Source organism: Triturus cristatus, chromosome 1_1 (assembly GCF_964204655.1).
Source record: "Triturus cristatus chromosome 1_1, aTriCri1.1, whole genome shotgun sequence".
NCBI classification, from domain to species: domain Eukaryota; kingdom Metazoa; phylum Chordata; class Amphibia; order Caudata; family Salamandridae; genus Triturus; species Triturus cristatus.
Window position 1 is genome coordinate 69,025,362 of NC_140579.1, and position 21,539 is coordinate 69,046,900.

Genomic DNA, 21,539 nt, shown 5'->3' on the forward strand with positions numbered 1-21,539 from the left:
ACTATGCTCTTCCTATCAGAACAGAAAGAATACCCAATGTAAAACAAGACAACATACACTGTTGGCTGAAAGTGGACAAATTGTGACTGAAAAATGTAATCACAGTAAATCTGAAAATGGTCACAAAAATAGACTAAATTATAATTTTGCTAACTATATTTTCAGAGTGCGAATCACTGCATCAATGCAGATATTACAACCCCAGAGTGCGCTGATCACTGTTCACCATCAGCAGACAACATTGTTGCAGACTGGAACTGACTTAAACAGGTGTGCTGCTATGATCAGCAGGTGGCGCTATAGCACTTCAAAACGGAAGCAGAGCAGCCGCTGGAACTATAACTGTGCACTCGAGGGAGTGCCTGTCGTCACGTAGAATAGGAGTTTGGGGGGCACCCGAGCCCGCAAGGTCTTCCCCAAGGGTAGCTTTGGGAGGGGGAGGGGCGGCCGGCAGCGGCCATTTTTTGCAATTTTGTTGGGCTACGTTGAGTATAGCCCAAATGTAGCCCAATTTAATTTATATCCCAAAGGGTTTAAGGGGTTAGCCCTCCCTCTCCCGGGCCACCAGTTTAGGTTTGGTGACCTGGTGGCTGGGAGTGTAGCTGTAGTTAGAATTTTGTGAGGGATTAGAGTTAGCAGTTAGCTCAGTTTGGTTTACGGGATTTACCGGGCATTTGACGATCTTTTATGGCTGGCGAGGACTGGAGAGTGTTGGAGGTGGTCCGGCTGCTCAGTGAGGCCGGCCAGCTCTATTTAATTATGCCCGAGGCGTCGGAACCCACGTGCATGGCAAGGCGCACGCACGGTGAGGCGCGCATCCGACGGGGTGGCTGCCGTCATCGCGGCCTGCTCATCCGCCAAGAGGGCGACGCGCTGGCAGGTGAGTGACCCGGGCCGGAAGAGTGGCGTGCGGGCGGCCTGGGGTGATGACACAGAGCCACAGCCTCTAGTAGGTGTCGAGGCTGAGGCAGGAGAGTTTGCAGGCGGGGCTCGCCGGCAGAGCGCGTCTCGCATCTCCCCGGTCGGTTCAGCGAAGGTGCAGGGCAGCTCCTATACCAGGAGAGTGGCCCCGCTTGGGAGGGATGCACCAGAGCCTCTCGTCTCCTTGGAGGCCCTGGCGAGACCGGAGGCAGGCGGGGCCCACCGGAGAAGAGGGCTGCATGGTTCACCGGCCAGGCCCTGGAGCAGCACTGCGCATAGGGGGAAGGGGCTCCAGGCACGGGTATAGTTGTGGAGAGCGGGGAGGGAAAGAGTACACGGGGGCCCACCGGCAGGGCTGCCCCTCTCTTTGAGAGCCTGCCGAGTGGAGGGGAGCAAGGGGGCCTTGTGGGCCGCATGTGGAAGGGGGTTTGCAGCTGGGCACTATGCAGGCTCCTGCAGAGTTGGGGCAGGACGCGCTGGAGGGAAGGGTAGGTTGGGGTGAGGTGGGGGCTTTCTCGGGTGCGGTGGGAGGGAAAGGGGGAGGGAGGCTGGGCCCTGGATGAGGAGGAGGAGGGTATCCCAGAGGAGCGTGGGTCGGGGGGGAGGGTCGGGATTGGGGGGCCTGGATATCTTTACCTCAAGGCATGAGGAGGAACGGGGCTTGTCAAGGAGGGAGCAGATTGATGCTTAAATGGCGCATTGGGGGTCTCTGGGTCTGGAAGCTAGGCGGGAGGACCAGGCAGGCGAAGGGTCAGGTGTGAGGGTGGGTTTGGGGGAGGTCTGGGCTCCGGCTCGATGGGGCTGGGTCGGGCTTGTGTGTGAGTCTGGGAAGATTGGAATGGAGTGACGAGGGGTTGATAGGTTTGGGGGGGGGTTGCGATAGACCTTAGCAGAGGAAGGCGTCATTGGGTGGCTAATACTCTGGGAGTAGGTAGGAGGAGGCAAGGGGTGGGGAGGGATAAAGAATTTAGGCCCAGCACACAAGACCATTCCTTGTTGTTGCAGGCGGTGGAACAGCGGCGGGAGCCAGACTTGGCAGAGCTGGGAGCGGCTCATAGGCGCCGAGGTGCGGGAGGGTGGAGCCCCGCGCGCAATGCCCTGTACCGGTAGGGGAGCCCGTTGTGGCCGGCATAAGTAGGCCCTGAACGGTCTCACTGGCCCCAACACCCGATGGCCCTCAACGGGACATCGAGGACGCAGGACTATGCATGGCTTTCATATCGGGGATCAGAAGAGAGGGCAGTCGGCACCCCCTATAGACAGGAATTGGGGGCAGCTGGAGCCCGAAGAGTTACATTATGAGGAGGATAGTCTGGAGGAGGGTGAATGGAGGGAAAGCGAGGAAGGGAGTGCGGGGGGCCGAATTTTGTTGTTTCTAGTACTTTGCAGATGTCATGACGCCAGACTGAGCCTATGGGTCGGACAGCTGGGTTGGCAGCAGCAACCGCTCCAGTGGCGAGGCGGGCTACAGCGAGACAGCACCCTTATTGGAGCCAGGTAAAGAGAAGGACAAAAGGGTGAAACCTGTGATGGTTTCGGTGGGAACTGGAGGGGGAAGGGGTGGGGGAAGCGTGGGGGAGGTTAAGCAGGTGTAAATGTGTGTTAGATGTGGGAGTAGGCACGGAGGACGCGGACAAGACAGCGGTAAGTGTAGGGGATGATGCCAAGGCAAAGACGGCAGGTGACGCGGGGGCAGCAGGGACAGGAGAGTCGGACGTAAAATTGAAGAGCAAGGATTTGAAAATCAAGAAGCTGCCCTATATGGGAGTGACAAAGCCATTGGGCGCGCATCTGATGTTGGCCACTAAAGAGCGTATATGGAAGGGAGAGTATGTGGAAATGCTCAAGCTGCTGCACAGGGAGGTGCGAGCTAAGGAAGGGTCAAAGGAGGTGGAATACGAATTGGCAAAGCGGCCAAGGGTGCCCCTCACTATAGAAAACTGGACGGCAGCGTTTCTAATATATGCCTGCGTATATTACGAAAAATACCCGGTGAGGTGCGTGCCCCTTTTTAAGTATATGGACGTCATTAGGAAGGCTCAGATCACAGGGGAAGGATACGCTTGGGCTCAGTAAGACACAGAGTTTAGAGCTCATATGGCATGGGATACAGAAGCAGAATGGGGGAGTTGGATACGGACCTGTGGCAACACACGATGGGGTCCGCCAGGGCGGGGAAGAAGGTATTCATGGCCAGCGGGCTATCGCTCGTTTATGGGCCTTCTCAGGGGCAGCCCACCTGGGGAGAGGGTTCAGGCAGGGGGCAGACTGCCTCTGCAGGGGCCTGCTGGGAGTTTAATAAGGGAATGTGCACACGGGACGTTTGTAGATTCAGGAATGACTGCTCGAAATGCGGGGGCAGACACGCCTTGGTTAATCGCTTTGGAGGGCGGCCCGCCAAGCAGGGGGCCAGCAGTGGCACCAAGTGGATTCACAGGCAGGGGGGGTCAGCAGCAGCAGCCTTTTGGGGGGAAGGGGGGCTAGAGGGGCGGGCCAAAAGGCTTGTACACCAATTAGGGTGGTCAAATCCAGGGCAGTAGTACGCGGTTAGAACAACCAGGAGACAGCGAAGGCGCCATGGGACGGGTTTACAGACGGTTTTCTTTGGGTCTTAGAGGCCCCAGGGTGGGAGGCGACAAACGGACAATTTCAGCCAGCAGGGGACCAAGAAGAGCGCGAGGCTTGCATGGCGGGCCCCGTTGCAGAGAGACAGTTTGGCTTTACAGTTTGGTGGTGGTGCCCAGGAAGGCAAGGGCAATTCCAGTTATGCCAGCATTTGTTATGGCCGGAAGGCAATGAGGTGCATGAATGTAGCGATGGCACTGAGGACATGGTGTTTGATTAGCCGGTTGACGTGGCCATGTCACTGGTAAGTGACCACGGGCGCAACAGCGGACAGGGCAGCATGCGACATAGTCAGCTTTCAGATTGCTTTCAGTCCACCCGGAGGATGGGGACCTCTTGGGCATCCATTTCAAAGGTGAATGGTACGTGGGCAAAGCATTACCGATGGGCGGCTTTATGTCTGGTCGTACCTTTAATTTTTTCAGTACATTCCTCCAGTGATGGTTTTCCAGGCACACGGGTCACCAGTGATAATGCACTAACTGGATGACTTCCTCTGTGATGGCACCTTAGACTCCACGGAATGCCAGGCAGCACTCGACAGTTCAAAGAGATCATGAGGGAAATTGGAGTGCCTTTAGCATGGACCAACCTATGGGGCGCAGTACGGCTCTTGATTTTGGGGCATTGAGTTGGAATCCCGCTTGCGGGAGGCTCGTTTGCTGATGGATAAAAAGCAGCAGAGGCGGGGCTGCTGGAGGCAATGAGGGCTAGAGAGAAGAGGCACAATTCATGGAAGGCCGGTGTTGTGGGGACACCTCACTGGGAGTGCAAAACGGGAAGGATAGGGAGGACTTGGGTAGACGATGGGGAGGGGGGCGATGACGGGATGGAGACCTCTGCATCACCAGGTAACTGTCGTGGGGGGGCACAAATGGGGATCCAAGAGAGTAACGTTCACGAGGGGCAATAAGGCAAGAGTTATGCTAGCGGCGCCGCAGGAGGTATATAGCGCGGTTATGTGTTTTTCGTATGTTCACGCAGTTTTTTATTTCAGGTTCGGTCGCGGGCCCCCTCGCTAAGGAAGTGACCATATAGATAGTGGGGCATTAATTCATGAAGTGGGCCCAGGTCCGGACGCGGTCCAGCTATTTTGGAGAACATCTGGGTTTTAATAAAGATTTCTTCAAGGTTTTGTGGAAAGGGCGGGGAGGCATGCTGTGGAAGGAACTTATGCGTTTATTGAATGGTATGTTGGTGGCTGGTAGATGCCCCGAATTTTGTTGATTCACCTGGGGGAAAATTACATGGTAAGGGAGACCTTGAGCCTTGAGACCCTACGGGTAGGTAGTGCGCTCTATAAATGTCTTGATTGATTGATTGATTGGAGAAGGGTTTGGTACTTATGAGAAGCAGGAGGAGGGACCTGGCCCTGTTAAAGCGCCAGTGGTCCGGGTGCTCTGTCATTTGACGGAGTTTCACCGCGTAGGGTTTGGAGAGGGGTTATTAATCCTAGGGCGGTGGACAGGGCTTGGGGAAAGATGAACTGAGAAATGGTGCGTTATTGTAGGGATTTGGGTTTCTACAGGATTGCGCATAGGGAGATTAAGTTTGACACGGTGGAATTTTTTTTAGAGGTGATGGAGTCCACTTGTCAAGGGTAGGTATAGACTTGTATTCACTGGAGATTAGGGAAGTTATGGCTAGGGTGCTGAATGTACAGAGCCGCTAACAAAACACCCCTAGTAGTTACCAGTTGAGCAAGTTCAGATTAGCATCAATGGCAAAGGTAGCAGCCACATCCGTAAAAAAAGAAAAGTAAGCGAGAACTGACCTGCTCTTTTATATTAAGCTATGCTGCATTCATGCAGGAACGCAGCTCACCTTGCACTCACGGGCACAAAGATCACCTTACCCTCAGAAAGGCCGCCCCTCAACCTGCATTCACAGAAGAACACTGCTCACCTTGTATGCACAGGCACACAAATCACCATGCACTCAGTAAGGCCCACCCCTCAACCTGCATTCAGACAGAACGCTGCTCACCCTACACTCAGGGGCACACAGCTCACACTGCAATCACAGAGACACCCCCTTCATTATGCATTCCCTAAAGTACATCACTATGCTCGTGATCACAGCACACATCTCAGGCTGCTCTTATACAAGCACACATCTCATCCGAAATTCACAAATGCTTGCATCTCAATTATGCATATTATACACAAATGCAGATGATGTGCAATCAAAGATTGAGCTCAGAAAACCTCCGATAGGTCACCATGTGTAACTGTTTACAAAACAAATTGTAAATATAGAGTAAACATTTATACAATCAAATAGACACAACTCAGGGCCAACATTTTATGGAGTGCAAATTAATGGCATCCAGAGCTGCGTTGTAAAGAAGCCACAAAGCACATAGCAGGCATGAGCTTTCTGCAGGTGGGCGAGCCACTGAGAGCCCGGGTCGAGTCAGAGGCCTGGCTCGGACTCAGCTTGAGGTCCCATTGGAACCCGAAGCCACAACGAGCTGAGCTCTTACTGGAGGCGATGGGGCCTCATGGCTGCCGCTGCTGACTGTGTAACATGAGGAACCAGGTTTGAAACCTGGCTGCTGCTCAGCATCATGCGAATCCAGCAGCGCTCTTATACTGTTGGGCAAGGTTCGCAGTATTTATAACTACCAAAAGTAAAATGTGGATTCTGTCTGTCACCAACCCCTTTAATCTGATCTTTCAAGAATTAAATTATTGGGGGGCGTGGCTTGGACGCCAAAGAAGATGGCCGCCGGATCGCGGAGCTCCTCACTGACGTGAAGACCGGAGCTTTCACCAGGCATCCTTTCTCTAACCTCGGGATGATGCTGACGCTGGCAAGATGATATGAATCATAGCGCTTTCATGTGAACTCATTTTCGACCTTCAGGGTGAGCTGTTTCACTCTCTTTCAGCGCACTTTCGTTCGCGCTCGTTTCTGTGGCCGCCATTTTGTTTTTTATCTCGGCGCAGAATGTTATCACCTCAGATTTGACTCGAGGTCATGGCTTTTTTATTTTCTACCTATGCAAGGTCGCTCTCTTTGCTTTTCTGAGCATTTGCTGTTTATAAACAACCTGTGCAACATACTTTTCCAAGCCCTTTTTGCCTCATTTCTTTCCTTTTTTACACTGACTTTCATCATTTTTGGCTGGACTTCTGCATTTAAACATTTGTGTATCCACATTTCTCCACACGTTTGCATCTTATTGTGTGGTTTAATATGGCAAAAGCACGTGCACTCCGTACTAGCTCTACTCTGGGTGACAACGCTACAATGAGTGATTCTAATCCCTTCAGTGTATTACAAGACAGTACGGAAGACCCTGAGCCTACGCAGTTCAATGCCGCTACTACTCAGCCCAACTTACCTCGTGGTAACACTAAACAATTGCCTAAAAATTCATCTACCACTTCTACAAAACGTGTTAAAAAAGATCCACCGTCTCCAACAGGCTCTACAACGACGTTATCCATGGAACTTCTTCTTCAGGAAATTCGCGCACTTAAACCTCATATGGAAGAGACCAACATTCGTCTCCAAAACCTTGAGGATAAATGGTTTCAAATGGAGCAACAGTCCTCTCTGCTTTCTCAACGGGTTGATTCTATTCAGTCTGTCACGTCTCAAATACCTCCATTACAGCTAGAGGTCGCTCATCTCAAGACTCAGATTGAGAATTTGGAAAATCGAAATAGGCGTAACAACCTACGCATTTATGGCCTTGTGGAAGGAATTGAGGGATCCGATGCGCCTTCATTCTTTCAGTCTTTTTTACCAACCCTGCTGGACATTCCTGAATCTCCAAAATTGAACATTCAAAGAGCTCATCGACTAGGCCCAAACTCTAAGTTTGCTTCCTCTACTTCCAAGCCTCGTGGTGTCATTCTTTATTTTTTAGAATACACAGACTTACTTAAAGTTCTTCATGCAGCCAAAAGTAAAGGGAGAGTGTCCTGGCAGGGTAACAACTTATTTTTTGCTCAGGACTATGCGAAAGCAACTGCTGACCGTCGGAAACAATTTTTGGATATGAGACCTGCACTACGGAATCTCAATGCGCGTTATGGCCTGTTTCACCCATGTCTTATGAAAGTCACCCTTAACAACAAAACCACGTCCTATGAAGACCCAGCACGTCTACAAGCCTTTCTTGACTCTTGTATTGAAGGCAACATGGAAATTCCTTGTACTTCAAAGACCTGAAGATATTCAAGGCTTATATCTTATGCCTTTATAACTAAGCGATTGTTTTATCTTTTTTTTTTTTTAAATGCTTTATCTTTTCTAAATGCTGGTGGCTTATATTAATTTTTGTTCTTCTGTTTCTTGTCATTGTATGTGATCATAAGTCTCGTATATCCTTTGTAATTGGTCTTCCTCTCCCCCTTTTTCTTTATTGTAGAAGCAGCAAGGTATCGTCGTCCTTCCGTGATCGTATCTCCAATGCCTGGATGATGTCTTCGTTTTCCGTTCTGTATCGGGGTACCCCGCGTTTGGTGTGCTGTTTTCCTCATGGGCTTCCACCATCCCCATTTGTCCATGTCTTTTTGTGGTATGTGTTTTATTTATTCTTTTATCTTGTTCTTCTCTAGTTTTATCCTCCTTGTCTTTCCCCCTTTCTCTTTTGTTTTTGCCCTCGCTTCCCTATCCTATTCTCTATGTTGGGCTCTCTGTTATTTCTTTCATATCTTGTATCTCTTACCTCAGTCCTGCCTCTTCTCCTTCTTTCTTTTTTCTACTGGCATTCTCGTAATAATCTATAACTTCCTCTCTTGTTCTTCCTTTCCTCATTCTACTTTATTCCTTAACTTCTCAGTTTCTATCTTATACATTTACCTCTTTCTTTGGTGTTATAACTTCTCTTTTTCTTGTTTAAATATGTCTAGCTTTTATCAACAGTTTTTTATGATACTTCCTTTTGGTATTAATTTAACGTGCATTGTACAGTTAGTACACATTACATATGATTGTCTCTACGATAATTGAAGAGTTATTATTTATATTTTAGATGACTTTGAATATTGTATCGTGGAATGTCAAAGGCTTGGGTTCTCCCATTAAACGCCAAAGGGTGTTATCTCATATTGCTACTCTAAAAGGAGATATTGCGTTATTGCAAGAAACTCATATAACTGAAGGTGAATTATCTAAACTGCGTCGTCAATGGGTAGGCCATGTATATGCTTCGCCTGGCTCAGGGAAACGAAATGGTGTGACTATACTATGTCACAAACGTTTAGACATTCAACTTGTGAAGCAAGAAAATGACTCTGAGGGTAGGTGGGTTGTTGTATCATTATTGATTAACAAAATTCCCTTAACTATTTTCAATATTTATGCCCCCACAACTTTGGACAAAACGTTTTGGCCTCACCTTCTTTCGTCTTTAATGCAATATACGGATGATTACTTGATATTGGGCGGAGATTGTAATATGATTTTAGACCCCTTTTTAGACAGGCGATCCAAATCCCGATTTTCTCCTTCTTCCATGCACAACCAGTTCACGTCCACTATTCAACAAAGATCTCTAGTAGACTCCTGGAGACTTTGTCATCCTACAACCCAGGAATACACATACTTTTCCCCGGCACACTCCTCCCAATCCCGAATTGATTATATTTTTATTTCCAAATCTCTCACACAACATATTTCCCATTCGGACATAGGATCCATTCTAATTTCAGACCATGCACCAGTTATTTTAAGCTTAGATCTACTTCCCCCCAACAAAGGCACTAAACGTTGGAGATTTAATAACTCTCTATTATTAGATCCCAAATTTTCATCATCATTTTTGGAATTTGCAACCATATTCTTTGCTGAAAATGACACTCCCCTTACATCCCCCCAACTCATTTGGGACACTTTTAAAGCTGCCTCAAGAGACTTCATTATTTCATTCGTGTCCCGTAAGCGTCGAGCATCTATGCAATCTATTCAAACACTTAATTCACAAATTAAGAAATTGGAGCATTCTTATTATATAACAGAAAATCAATCTACGCTGAATGATCTTATTAAAGCCAAACTCTCTTTTAATAAACTCTCTACAGAATTTGCAAACCTAATTCTTTTAAAATCCAGTGCTAAATACTATAACGCTCAGAATAAATCTGGCAATTTACTTGCCAATTATCTTAAGGTCAAAAAAGAGCGCACAAAGATCGATTCTATTGTAACCTCTAATAACACAACTGTCCATATAGATAAAGATATTCTCTCAGAATTTGTCAATTTCTATCAAACGCTCTATACTCCTGAGTTTTCGCCCTCTTTGACGGACATTTCTCATTACTTATCCTCTATCCCCTCCCCGTCTCCCCCGGATGTTGATTTCTCCGCTTTGGACTCAGATATTCTCCCCAGTGACATTCTTAAAGCTATTCATTCACTCAAAAAGGGTAAAGCTCCTGGGCCAGATGGCTTTACCATGGAATTCTACGCACACTTTGCTTCGTTCCTTGTTCCTAAATTACACCAATTGTTTTTATCTTTCATTTCTTCTGGAAAATCTGAAGGCTCTTTTCAAGAGGCTCTAATATGTCTTCTTCCTAAGGACAACAAAGACCCCACTCTGTGTAAAAACTATAGACCCATTTCTTTGATAAATTTGGATTATAAAATTTTTGCAAAGATTTTAGCCCTTCGCCTAGACAATATCTTACCACGGTTAATTGGCAGAGAACAATCTGGTTTTATTAAAGGGCGTTATTTATCAGATAATACTCGTCTCTTTTTTAATGTTCTTAGTAAATCCCATTCTCATCCAGGTTCTTTAGCAGCCATTGCATTAGACGCTGAAAAAGCTTTTGACAGAGTCAACTGGCAATTTATTTTTTCCACACTCCGTTGGTTTGGTTTTGGTCCCAAATTTATTGCATATATCTCATTATTATATTCTTTTCCTAGATCGTTTATTTTAGCCAACGGCCTTATATCCTCTTCTTTTCCCCTCCATAGAGGGGTTCGACAAGGTTGTCCCCTCTCTCCACTTTTATTTATTTTAGCGTTAGAACCCTTTTTAACAAAAATCCGTTTGAATTCTAACATTACAGGCTTTCCTTATGCAGACAGCAATTTAAAACTTTCAGCTTATGCTGATGACATTCTTTTATTTATCTCAAAACCTCAATCATCTATTCCAGCCTTTTTATCAGAAGTTTCTGCTTTTGCTCTAGTCTCAGGATACAAACTCAACATTGACAAATGCGAAATTCTCCCTCTAAACAAATACTGTTTTCACGCTGATTTTGTAGATTCTTCCTTTCACTGGAACACTTCTAAAATTAAATATCTGGGTCTATGGTTCACTCCCTCCCTTAAAGATACGGTGGCTCTAAACTTAAAAAATTTACAACTCACCTTAAGTAACTCTACATCAAGATGGCACCCTTTATTCTTATCTTGGTGGGGCAGATTAGATTCGATTAAAATGATGTTAGTTCCGATAATTTTATTTTACTTAGCCAATCTACCTGTTAATATCCCTAAATCTTGCTTCAAAAAAATCTATGGTATTTTATCAAAATTTTTATGGCAAAATAAACATCCTCGGATGTCTCTCTCCAAGCTTAAGCAACCTAAGCATATGGGTGGAGTCAATTTCCCTGACTTTTCTTCCTATCACACATCGTTTTTTCTCAAACACTCTGCGTTTCTACTATCTACAGATCTAGACACTTTTAATCCTCGTCCCTTATGGGTAGAATTAGAATCTTCCTTTTTCCATCCATTTTCCTTTGAAGAATTTTTGTCTTTAACTCTCGTCCCATTGAAAATGTCACTCCCTATTCTTAAGAATGCCAGAAAAACTTTTCAGCCTCTTTTGTTTGGAGGTCTTGATGATCGTTCCCGTTTTCTATATTCCCCAATTTGGTACAATAAACATATTAAAATCAAAAATAGGACACTTTTTTGGAAAGATTGGCTGGCACTTGACCTTAAGTGGACCCACCAACTATTTCAAGAAGACGCTTGTATTCCCTTCTCTGTACTTCGCACCCGCTTTTCTCTCCCTCCGTCCTACCTATCGAAATATCGACTGTTGACTTCTACTGCTTTAAATTCTTTCAATAATTTATCCTCAGTCCCTACCCATACAATAGCTTCTCCTCTCACACTTTCTTCTATACATACCACATCCTCGGCATCCACTATTTATAAAAAATTAAGATCTACATCTCTTTCCCGTACTAAGTCTACAACAGAATGCAGTTGGGAGGTAGATTTGGGTATATCTTTTTCAGTCTTAACATGGGAAAAGATCTGGAATAAAATAAGGAAGTCGTCTAGAGCAGCTAATATCACACAAACTTTATTTTTTCTTTACAATAGACTCCTAATTACCCCGACCAAACTACATCGTATAGATCCTACTGTTCCTTCTACTTGCTGGTCATGCCCTGCCCCCAATGCAGACCTTTACCACATGCTCTTTACTTGCCCTCCTGTTCATGCCTTTTGGATCAGAGTTTGGCAGCAAATCAACAAAATCTTTCACACGCATATCCCTTTTTCTTATGTTCATATTTTCCTAGGTAGTGTCTCAGAGGAATGGTCTTCTCTCGGAACCTCCACCTCTATTGTGGACTTACTTTTAGCCGTTGCATTTCAACAAATTACAAAATCGTGGAAAAATGCCTCTAATATTTCATTCCAAGCCTGGTGGTATGGTGTCTGCTATAATCACAGATTAGACCGAGCTTATGTTTATCCAATTGCTTTGGCCATTAAACGAGATCTGTTGTGGTTACCAGTCACCAATTTCCTAAATGCTTCTGCTCGTGCTATACCGTTGCATACTCCCTGTAATGAAGAAGTACCCAAGCCTCCATGAATTTTAATCAGAAAATTTACTTTATCTAATGTTAATATTTTAATGTACATTGCGCGTTTGTTACTCATACTAATTTTATCATTCACCGAAATGTTTACATACTGTATCCTAGTTACGATATCGCTGTTTATCTTCTGATTTCCCCTCTCTTTCCCACTTTTCCCTCTCTATTTTTCTATTCTTTCTCTCCTTTTCTTTCTTTCATCTCTCTTGTTCTATAACCAATTTTGGATTTATATTATGGTATATGATGTATTTTGAACTGTTATGTTTCTTATTTATATCCAATAAACTTTTCTTTAAACTCAAAATAAAGAACTCACGGAAGTGGCCTCCTCGGCCGTCATGACCTTAAAAGAATTAAATTATTAACCTATAATATCAGAAAGAAATAGCAATCTAGTGGCTGAATTCTGGGATTTATCCTGGCTTCCCTGCTTGACCAAACAGTGTGATCCTAGGCAAATATATTTCTCGAACCAAAATTTTGCTCATTATCACACACAATAGCACCTTTAAATACGTGTGTTCAGAATGTGCGCTGTGCAAAAACCTCTCACATGTTTGATTCAATAGCCTATAATGCAGCTCTTGACAGATTGTGATGTCTAAAGACTAAAACCATGGATCAAGTACTGGATTTGTTGACAGCTGTACAAATTTGGCTCTTCAGGTAATTCACCTAGTTGTACCATTTTTATTTATTGATTATAGTGCTAAGGTTTTGAGACAAGTGCTTCTGTCACCTTTGGAGACTTAGGCTGAAGAAAATATTTTTATCAGAAATGCAGTTTGGGTTTTCGACCTAGAATTGGCACTGTGGATCAATGTTTTAATCTGTATCTTTTAGCAGGAAATTATGTTTTGGCACAGGGAGGAGGGTATTACCAACTTAGCACTTATGGGCCTCTCCAGCTCATCCAATTTGGTACATGGCTCCAAACTTTGGGCCTTAATGGAGCAGATGAGGGTGGGAAAAGAATTGTTCACCCTGATACGACGTCTACATTGGGGACCATCTGTTAATGTTCACTGTGGCCCGTTAGAAGAATGCACCCTCCTAATGAGATTAAACCTTGTATCCTCGCTCCATTTCTTTTTCTACTTTATATAAACAGGGTTAGTCTTTATTTACCACGGGAGTGAAAAGGCACACCCCAGACGGGAAACCATCCCATCTCTATTTTACTATATGCGGATGATGCAGTCCTTTTTGCCAGAACAGCCAATGGCCTCCAACCCATGCTCGACTCATTTTCATAAATCTTTTATGGAGGACTTGGATTTAAAGGTAAATTTCTCTAAGCCATTTGTTATGACTTGTGGGCCCTCCAATACTAAGACCCAGTCATATCAAAGGAGGGGTGTCCACCTGGAAAAGTCGAAGTCCTTCAATTACCGGGGAAATCCACTTAATTCTTCCTTAAACTTGTACCTCTTAACTGAGATTACAACAATTCAGCAGAACCAAGGCAATTATTAGGTTCGTTTTTCTACTGCAGAAAACTTGGCTTGGGGATCTGCCTCCTCGTCCTTGGGATAGTGTCCCTGTTCAAAGTACTTTATGCTAATTTGCACTTATTACTCTGCCCCACGGATCTCCTTTCTGTCTCTGATTTTACATCAAGACAATGTTAGACGTTGAAGCCTGGGTGGATATTTTAGAAGTACTTTCATGATTATGAAACAGTATGAGGTGTTAGATGCTTTATGATTGGATGTAAATATATGAGCAACTATTGTATTTATATCATATTTTTAATATAAAAATCTGTTTTTGAGGTTGGTTTTTAAAGTTCTATGCATTAAGCTATAATGTATTGGTATTTTAGGTTTAAAAACTCATATCAATATATGAGGGTTTACTGATTGCATATTTTGCCATTAACTTTTATAGCCTTTCATTATTGACATGGACTCTTGAAGTACAAACGGTAACTAATGAAAATACTGCCTTTGGGCAGTCCTTGGAAGTACTCTAAAAAAGATTTTTGGCCCCTCCGTTAGTTAGATAAGCGAAACAAAAATTCAGTAGGAATTATCACAAATTAAGAGTTTTTGGATATTTGCCGGATTCACTAAATTTTCAACCCCATATCCATACCTCAGATAACGTCATGGTAGGTTTTATAATTGGTGACACCATTGGAATGCCCTCGCTTGTGCCAGTTCTCTTGTCTCTCGAGCTACTCCTCTCCTGGATAACTTTCTGGGTCATTTGGTGGAGTTCAAAAAGATGTTAGATCGTCAACTTCAAAACTACTCTGCTCAAGCAGAGATTTTAGAAATACACCAGGGAACTTGAGATCCGAAAGCTTCTGTTGCGAAATTTTAGTAGTAGCCCTTCCAATTTTTTTTACATGTTTTCTATGAACCTCAAAAGAAAAGCTTCCTCAGCATTGTCCTTTCGATTGCACAATTTCCTGATTCCAGATGCTGTTGTGCCCTTTGCTCTAATCTTTTTTTCTTTGTCACCTCTAGAAAAGGAGTAACTTGACACAAACACAAAGAATGGATGGACAGTCCTGCTGGAGCATCATCATTTTTTGGTTCCAAAGAGATTCAACTCAACTATGCCTATGCAGAAGGCTATATAAAATAACAATTAAAGATCAGTAACCAGTGCCCTTGATCTCCGATATCCTTGCAAATGTATTTTCCAAGCTGGATATAAGGGAAGTTTATCGCTTAATGCCCATCAAGCCAGGCGATGAGTGAAACACCGAGTTCCAAAGTCCCCTTGGCCTCTTTGAATACAGTTATGCCTTTCGGCCTGTGCAATGCTCCATCTATTGTTCAAAGGTTCATGAATGCTATATTTTCTGACCTTCACTTACACTCAATGGTCTTCTATCTGAATAATTGTATTTATTTTCTCAAATGACCATCACCAACATGGGAGCGATGTGAAGAAGGTTCTATCTTGACTATGTCAACAAAAACGTCTGGGTAAACCTGAAAAGTGTCTTTTTCATCAGTCATCAGTCAAGTATTTAGAGCATGTCATTACAAAGTTCAGGCGATTTGGGATTGGCTGGTACCGGCCTCAGTCAAGGATATTGGGCGAGCAAACTACTATCAGAAGTCAAAAATTCCATTGCAGAAAACTTGGTTTCAGGATCTGCCCCCTATAAAAACGAGTCCCTTCTCCAAACTAGCTATTCCCAATATTGATTTACTAAAGAATACCAGAAGGCCCAGCTTGACCACAAGTGAGTTGGCCGACTTATAAATGGCTCCTATCTTTTGCTGCCTATTTTGCCGTAATGTCCAGGGTATCAGGTGAATATTGCCATCCAGAGGACATAAGAGTTCCAGAGTTGGAGTGGGCTTACTCATCTGCCGACCGTTTTGACCCCCGTCTCTCCTGCACAAAGTGTGGCTTAGTACCTGGACAGAGAAACTAATGGTTGGACTTGTCTCCTAACTTATTTCCCCGCTGTACTGTCCTTAGAAAGATCAAGAAGCTGACTTGCCCAGAGGTGCTGGTACTGCGGTGTCCTGCTTCTCCTCCGACACAGTAAGCCACCTCCGGTACCCGCAACCCACACTCACCGATTGCCACGAAAGGCATTGGGCCTGGAGCTAGAAATAAGTCAGGAGTGGGTGAGCCGTCACCTTGCATGTTGTCGGACACTGGGCTCTGGATCCTTCACACCCATCTAATGGGAGCAGCTGCTTAGCCCAAATGAGCGCCATCTTGGATTGTGCCAGGCCATCTTCCCCTGCTATCTCTCTAACTACTGCCACTGGCCGTTTTTTCCGCCCCTCTGAGAGCTCTGTGGGATTCCTATTCCTGATGATATTGGAGCAGTTTAAACCCAGATCAGTTGACTGGGGGCGAGTGCTTGCAATGTTCAACACTCCGTCCATCATTTCCTTTGGTTTTTGCCTACATTAATGGGCCTGAAATTTTATCTTTTGGTATATGGACTGTGTTCTAAATCCCAGCCCCCGGGCTCACACCGTGCCTGTCATAGCCTGTCTGTTACGCTACCAATGCATAAGGGAGTTATTGCAGGCTCGAAGCGCTCTGGCCCGCTTCAGTACAAGGGTAGCATTCTCTCCCTGGCTGCGGATTACTCATATGATACTAATATTCTCAGGAAAAAAAGTCTAGGCCCATTTGGCCTCAACTATGAAAGCTGAATATTTGATACAGCCTCCTAGAACCCACTGTTATGATCATCACGATGGATGGGGTGACCCGTGCATTCACTGAGCACGGAAAACTTGACCTACTTTTTTGGGATATGGGTGATAAACACATGGACATGAACCCGGGAGTCCTCAATGACACGTGGGGACCCTGCCAGCACCCATTTTCGTTCTTTGGATTCTTGCACTAACCTACCTCCCTTTCTTTAAGGCACCCTGTACGAGAGTGACATGATGTGAAGGACCCACCCAGTGCCCTCGACAAATCTTGTTCCCCGATCAAACCTTCATTACTTTGATCAGTTTTCTTGGGGACGTCCTCTACATTTTGCTTTATGTTTTGAATGAAATTAATTTATTATTTATATAGCACAACTACTGTCAGAGGGCATGTAGGCACCGCTTGCTGTAGAGGAAAAGTAAGGAGCCAACAGTGCCAAGCAGAGGTCCAGTCATGAAGAGGTCATTGATTAAAAAGCCAAGTTTTCACACCCTTTCTGAAAGCATGAAGGTTTGACTACAGCGGCCACGTACTGGAAAGACCACAGCAGCACCATGAGGTTTGATCATCGATTGCCACAGACCACATTCCTTGACTAGCTGTACCACAAACAACAAATCAAACAAAAACAAAACAGCAGATGCCACAGCATTGCATTACATCAGGAGCAGTGCATTTGAGCTACAGAACACTGGGGACATAAGATACAACAGGCACCTACAATGCTTTAAGACCCATATTAACCTTGAGAGCGGAACATCTCAGGGGGTTGGTACAATTGAATCTAGGTAGAGCGGGGGTGAGGGAGTCTCTGCGGTGTGCAGGGGGTAGGATCAGAATGGGATCCAAATGTCCCGAGGGTGAGCAGTGACACTGGATAAGTATTGTGTCTGATCGTAGCTGTGCACACACCCTCCTCTCCCCAGTGAAAGTGTCCATGCAATGTTTCCTATAGTGGTTGTACACAGTCCCTACTCCCCAGTGAGACCGGACAAGAAATGTGTCCAATGGTGGCTGTGCAGACCTCCTCCGCTCCCCTCTACGAGTTCAATAACAATTTTATTTTTTTGTTTTGTTATTGTTCTCCAGAAAGTTTCACCTCCCCACTGACTTTAATACAGGATTACTTTGAATAAATGTCACTGGAATTAACTGGAAAACTCAATTTACAATGGAAAAATTACAGCCCAAAAAACCCACAACTGACATCTGCTAAGCAAAACCTATCTCTACGGCAACAACAACCACGTCCTCCACATTCCGTCCATCATTTGTTCTTTTTGTCACCCTAAATGGGAAGGGTATAACCAAACGTGTGATCCGTGCTCACTGTGCCACTGAATTCAAGCTAGCCTGGCTGATGAGGGGTGATACCCTGAAAGCTGTCCCAGGAAGCTTGTTTCCGGTCCAGGGAGGACCTGGCTTGGCAGTTCAGGCTGGACTGTTCCCATGAGGCACAGGGTCAAGACTTCCGTCCATCATTTGTTTTCTTTGTTTCAGGCCCACTAGTAGCATTTAATTTACATGCCCTGGGTATATAGTAGAACACTCTACAAGGGACCTATAAGTACATTAAATATGCCAATCAAGCCAAGTTCAAGGGAGTGAGCACAAGCACTTTGGCACTAGCTAACAGTGGTAAAGGGCACAGAGTCCTAAGGCCAACAAAAACTAATTGCAGCACGAAATGGAGGTAAGTAGGCAAAATGTTTTGGGGATGACCACCCTAAAGCTGACAGGTCAAACAGAAGCTTCCACAAGGTGTGGAGACAATGTAATGTGGGGAGATTACAAATTGTTCTGTTCATCTTTATAATTTTTGTAAGCTTATAACCCACCTTTTGGACTGCCCCTTCATTCCGACATGCTTCCAGTTGCCTTGGACTTAGAGCAGATAAGGCATGTGGAAGAAGGTACTCTAAGAAGGCATCATTATGCACTACGTGAATGGGATTTCAACCTCAAGGTCATGAAAATAGGATCCAGCCTTCCCTACCAAAGACCCCCTTGTCACCCACAGCAACTCTCATCATCTGAGTTGGTCTCCAGACTGAGAGTGATGGAAAATTCTCCAACTGATCCGCTGGTCAGGGGAATGTTTATTTTCCTTCCCTATAATTACTCTCAAGACATTCAGATGGCTCAGAAACTTGGAAATTCCTCCAATAGGTCCTGTTGTCTCGATCACTATCTGAAGTGCTCTGTAGTTCTCTACCGGTTACCCCAAAAACATTTATTTACACACGAGAGTTTGTGACAAAACAAAGTGTGCGTTGTCCATGTCAAGGGTTTTCCATGATTCTCTTCTCAGGGCACTTACATGGGTGTAATGCAATAGCTTGTTTTATTCATATTTTATATTCACATCTACATGTCCAATGCTATTGCTCACAATCCCTGGAGTCCTTCATATCACCACATACAAAAAGTCCACAGAGAAGCAAGATGTCAGAATCTTACATGGGCTGCTGGAGTTTTTTTTCCTACCGCATAGATTCCCTTTCCTACCAATGCTGCCGCCACTTCTCTAGTGAAAACAGAAGGCAGATGTTAGGATCTTCCTTGGACCAGAAGAACTCCCCAGGCTTTCTTCCATTGTCCTCTTTACATAGGAAAAGCTGTGCCTTTCTCTGCCCTGCTCTTGGGATGAAACTGTGGGCATACTCTGCCCTCGGATTGGCCCTACGTCTTGCTTGTGTGAAAGGCTTATGGTGTGGTCCCTCCAATGACTCACAATCTTTCATTAGGAACCTTCTTTCTGGTCTGTGTAGTGTCTATATTCATGTCAGTGTTGGAAAGGAAATTTCCTGGTACCTTTCCTGGGATCATGGGAAGGATGTATGGAGTGGTCTCTGTTGTGTTGGTCTAAACTGCAATGGAGATGTGTTGGCAAAATAACCCAACAACGACAATCATACTTCTGCCCTACCACCATGGAAGTCAACAGGTATCATGCGGTTTCCCACCTCTTGGGGGGGAATGCGGACATCAGTCCACCTACTGTGGTGGTAAACCCAAAGGAAGAGGCAATCCATCATTGGAAGGTGCCTCTTGGAAAGGAAACCTAGTGTCAGCATCACACTAGAGCGGGACCACATACTGTAAAGGTTCCTGCCTCAGAGAACAATGTACAGCCAGACATATGTCCCAGTGTCACAGGGGCTCTCTACCATCTGCAGGCTGCTGCCAGATTAGAAGAATATCTTTGATATATCGACCCTAGCAATCTTAGTGTATGACATTAGGGGCATAGGTGGCATGTTCTTCATCCCAGTGCCAGCTCTGCTCCACTTTGCCCATGAAAAGATTAGCGTTTGTGGGTGCATACGTGGTCCTCATCACAGTGCCTTGTATTCTATAGCCGATAGTCCATCATGGTTTCTGATAGATGTAAAGACGGACCATTGTGACTGTAGCTATTGTACTGCCTGGTTGTCAATGGATATTTTGATGTACATGTGTTGTGTGCTTGGTGTTGTTTAACCTTAGTCACTTTTTATTGTTTACAAAGTACTACTATCGGAGACACATGGAAACATCCTGGACACCAACAGGAAGCCGAGCAGACTGCATCAGGTTTCTTCCAGACCACAGGGAACTGATTACTCTGTACAATACATCCATCTCACAGCGGACTGCCAGGGGCTTTTCACCTCCCACTCACTGCCTGCTACCTTGACTGTTAGTTCAACTACGACAACTCATCCTGAGCTCCACTTCATGCAAGACTGACATATATTTATTCTAATCATAAACCCAAACTGAGGTAGTTTGCTGTGCACTGTGGAAAAGTGCTTTGAATTCAATAAACCGGTTAGTCGTTAGTGCTGATTTGTGTATTCTGGCATTTCTGGTCGCGGTCATGCCTCAACGTGTGTATTGCCAGAAGAATCTGAAGGCACATCTTTCACTTGTCCATAGGTTAGAGATGATTTGCATAGCTTTTAATACATAGTGTTCTGTTTTGGAGGTAAACTAAATTTTGACAGTGGGATCATTATGTATGTCTTGCATTATATCAGCCATACATAAACGTATCTTTTTTGCTTGTAACCTTGAAAAAACTCTGGCTACATTGCGTGCTGGGTCTAACCTATGTCAGCAATTCTCTTCAACTTCTAAAAATTGCTCAGTCATGAAATTAATGTTGGATCTTGAATTAAAAATCATGCTACAATAAAAAAAAGCCCTTCACATTGTTATGTTATGTTATGTTATATAATTTTATATAGCGCACGGCTGCCGCAGCAAAGTGGCGTCCCGGCGCTTTGGAGAGTAGTAAACACAACACGACAGAAAAAATGAAAAAGATGGGCCTAAATTGTGGTGAAAAGGAAAGTTTTAAGAGCCTTTCTAAAAGGAAGCAACTCAGAGATGGAACGCAGAGGGGCAGGCAGAGAATTCCAAAGAGTAGCCGCCAACACTGAGAAAGAGCGTCCGCCCATCCTAGATTTTTGGAAACGTGGCACGATGACCAGATTAGATCCAGCAGAGCGAAGAGCTCTGGCAGGAACATAGTGCTGGATAGTCTGTGCAAGGATGGGAGGGGAGGCTGCTTTGAGAATCTTAAAAGTTAAGCAAAGAGCTTTAAACTTAATTCTCTGCCCCACCGGCAACCAATGAAGATCCTGAATAGTCCGACGGGCCGAGACAAACTTCGGAAGGCCAACAAGCATCCTAGCTGCCGCATTCTGAACTCTCTGAAGACGAGATAACTCGGCCTGATTAAGACCCAGAAACAGGGAGCTAGCATAATCCAGCCTGGTGAGAACCAGGGCTTGGACAATAATCTGTCTGGTCTCCGCATCGAAGAACTTAAAAATAGGTCGGAGACACTGCAGGGTACCAAAACAGGTACCAGCCACACGTTTTGTGTGGGAAGTAAAAGAAAGCTTATGGTCGAACCACACCCCAAGGTTTCTAACCTCAGTTACAGGGGAGGGAACGGGGCCAAGATCGGAAGGCCACCACTGATCTCCCCATAATTCACTATCCCTACCAAAAATAATAACC

At 45.0% G+C, this 21,539-nt stretch overlaps 1 protein-coding gene and 1 long non-coding RNA gene across 2 annotated transcripts in view; one reads left to right on the top strand and one right to left on the bottom strand.

The window, feature by feature from the left end:
* Positions 1-21,539, bottom strand: part of LOC146869438 (E3 ubiquitin-protein ligase TRIM39-like) — a 179,142-nt gene that overhangs the window by 26,623 nt on the left and 130,980 nt on the right. The gene's annotated exons all lie outside the window — the stretch shown is intronic.
* LOC146869439 (uncharacterized) lies at positions 789-20,623 on the top strand. The gene is made up of 3 exons (XR_014959788.1): positions 789-880; positions 7,931-8,080; positions 20,038-20,623. It is a non-coding gene; the product is annotated as an uncharacterized LOC146869439 (long non-coding RNA).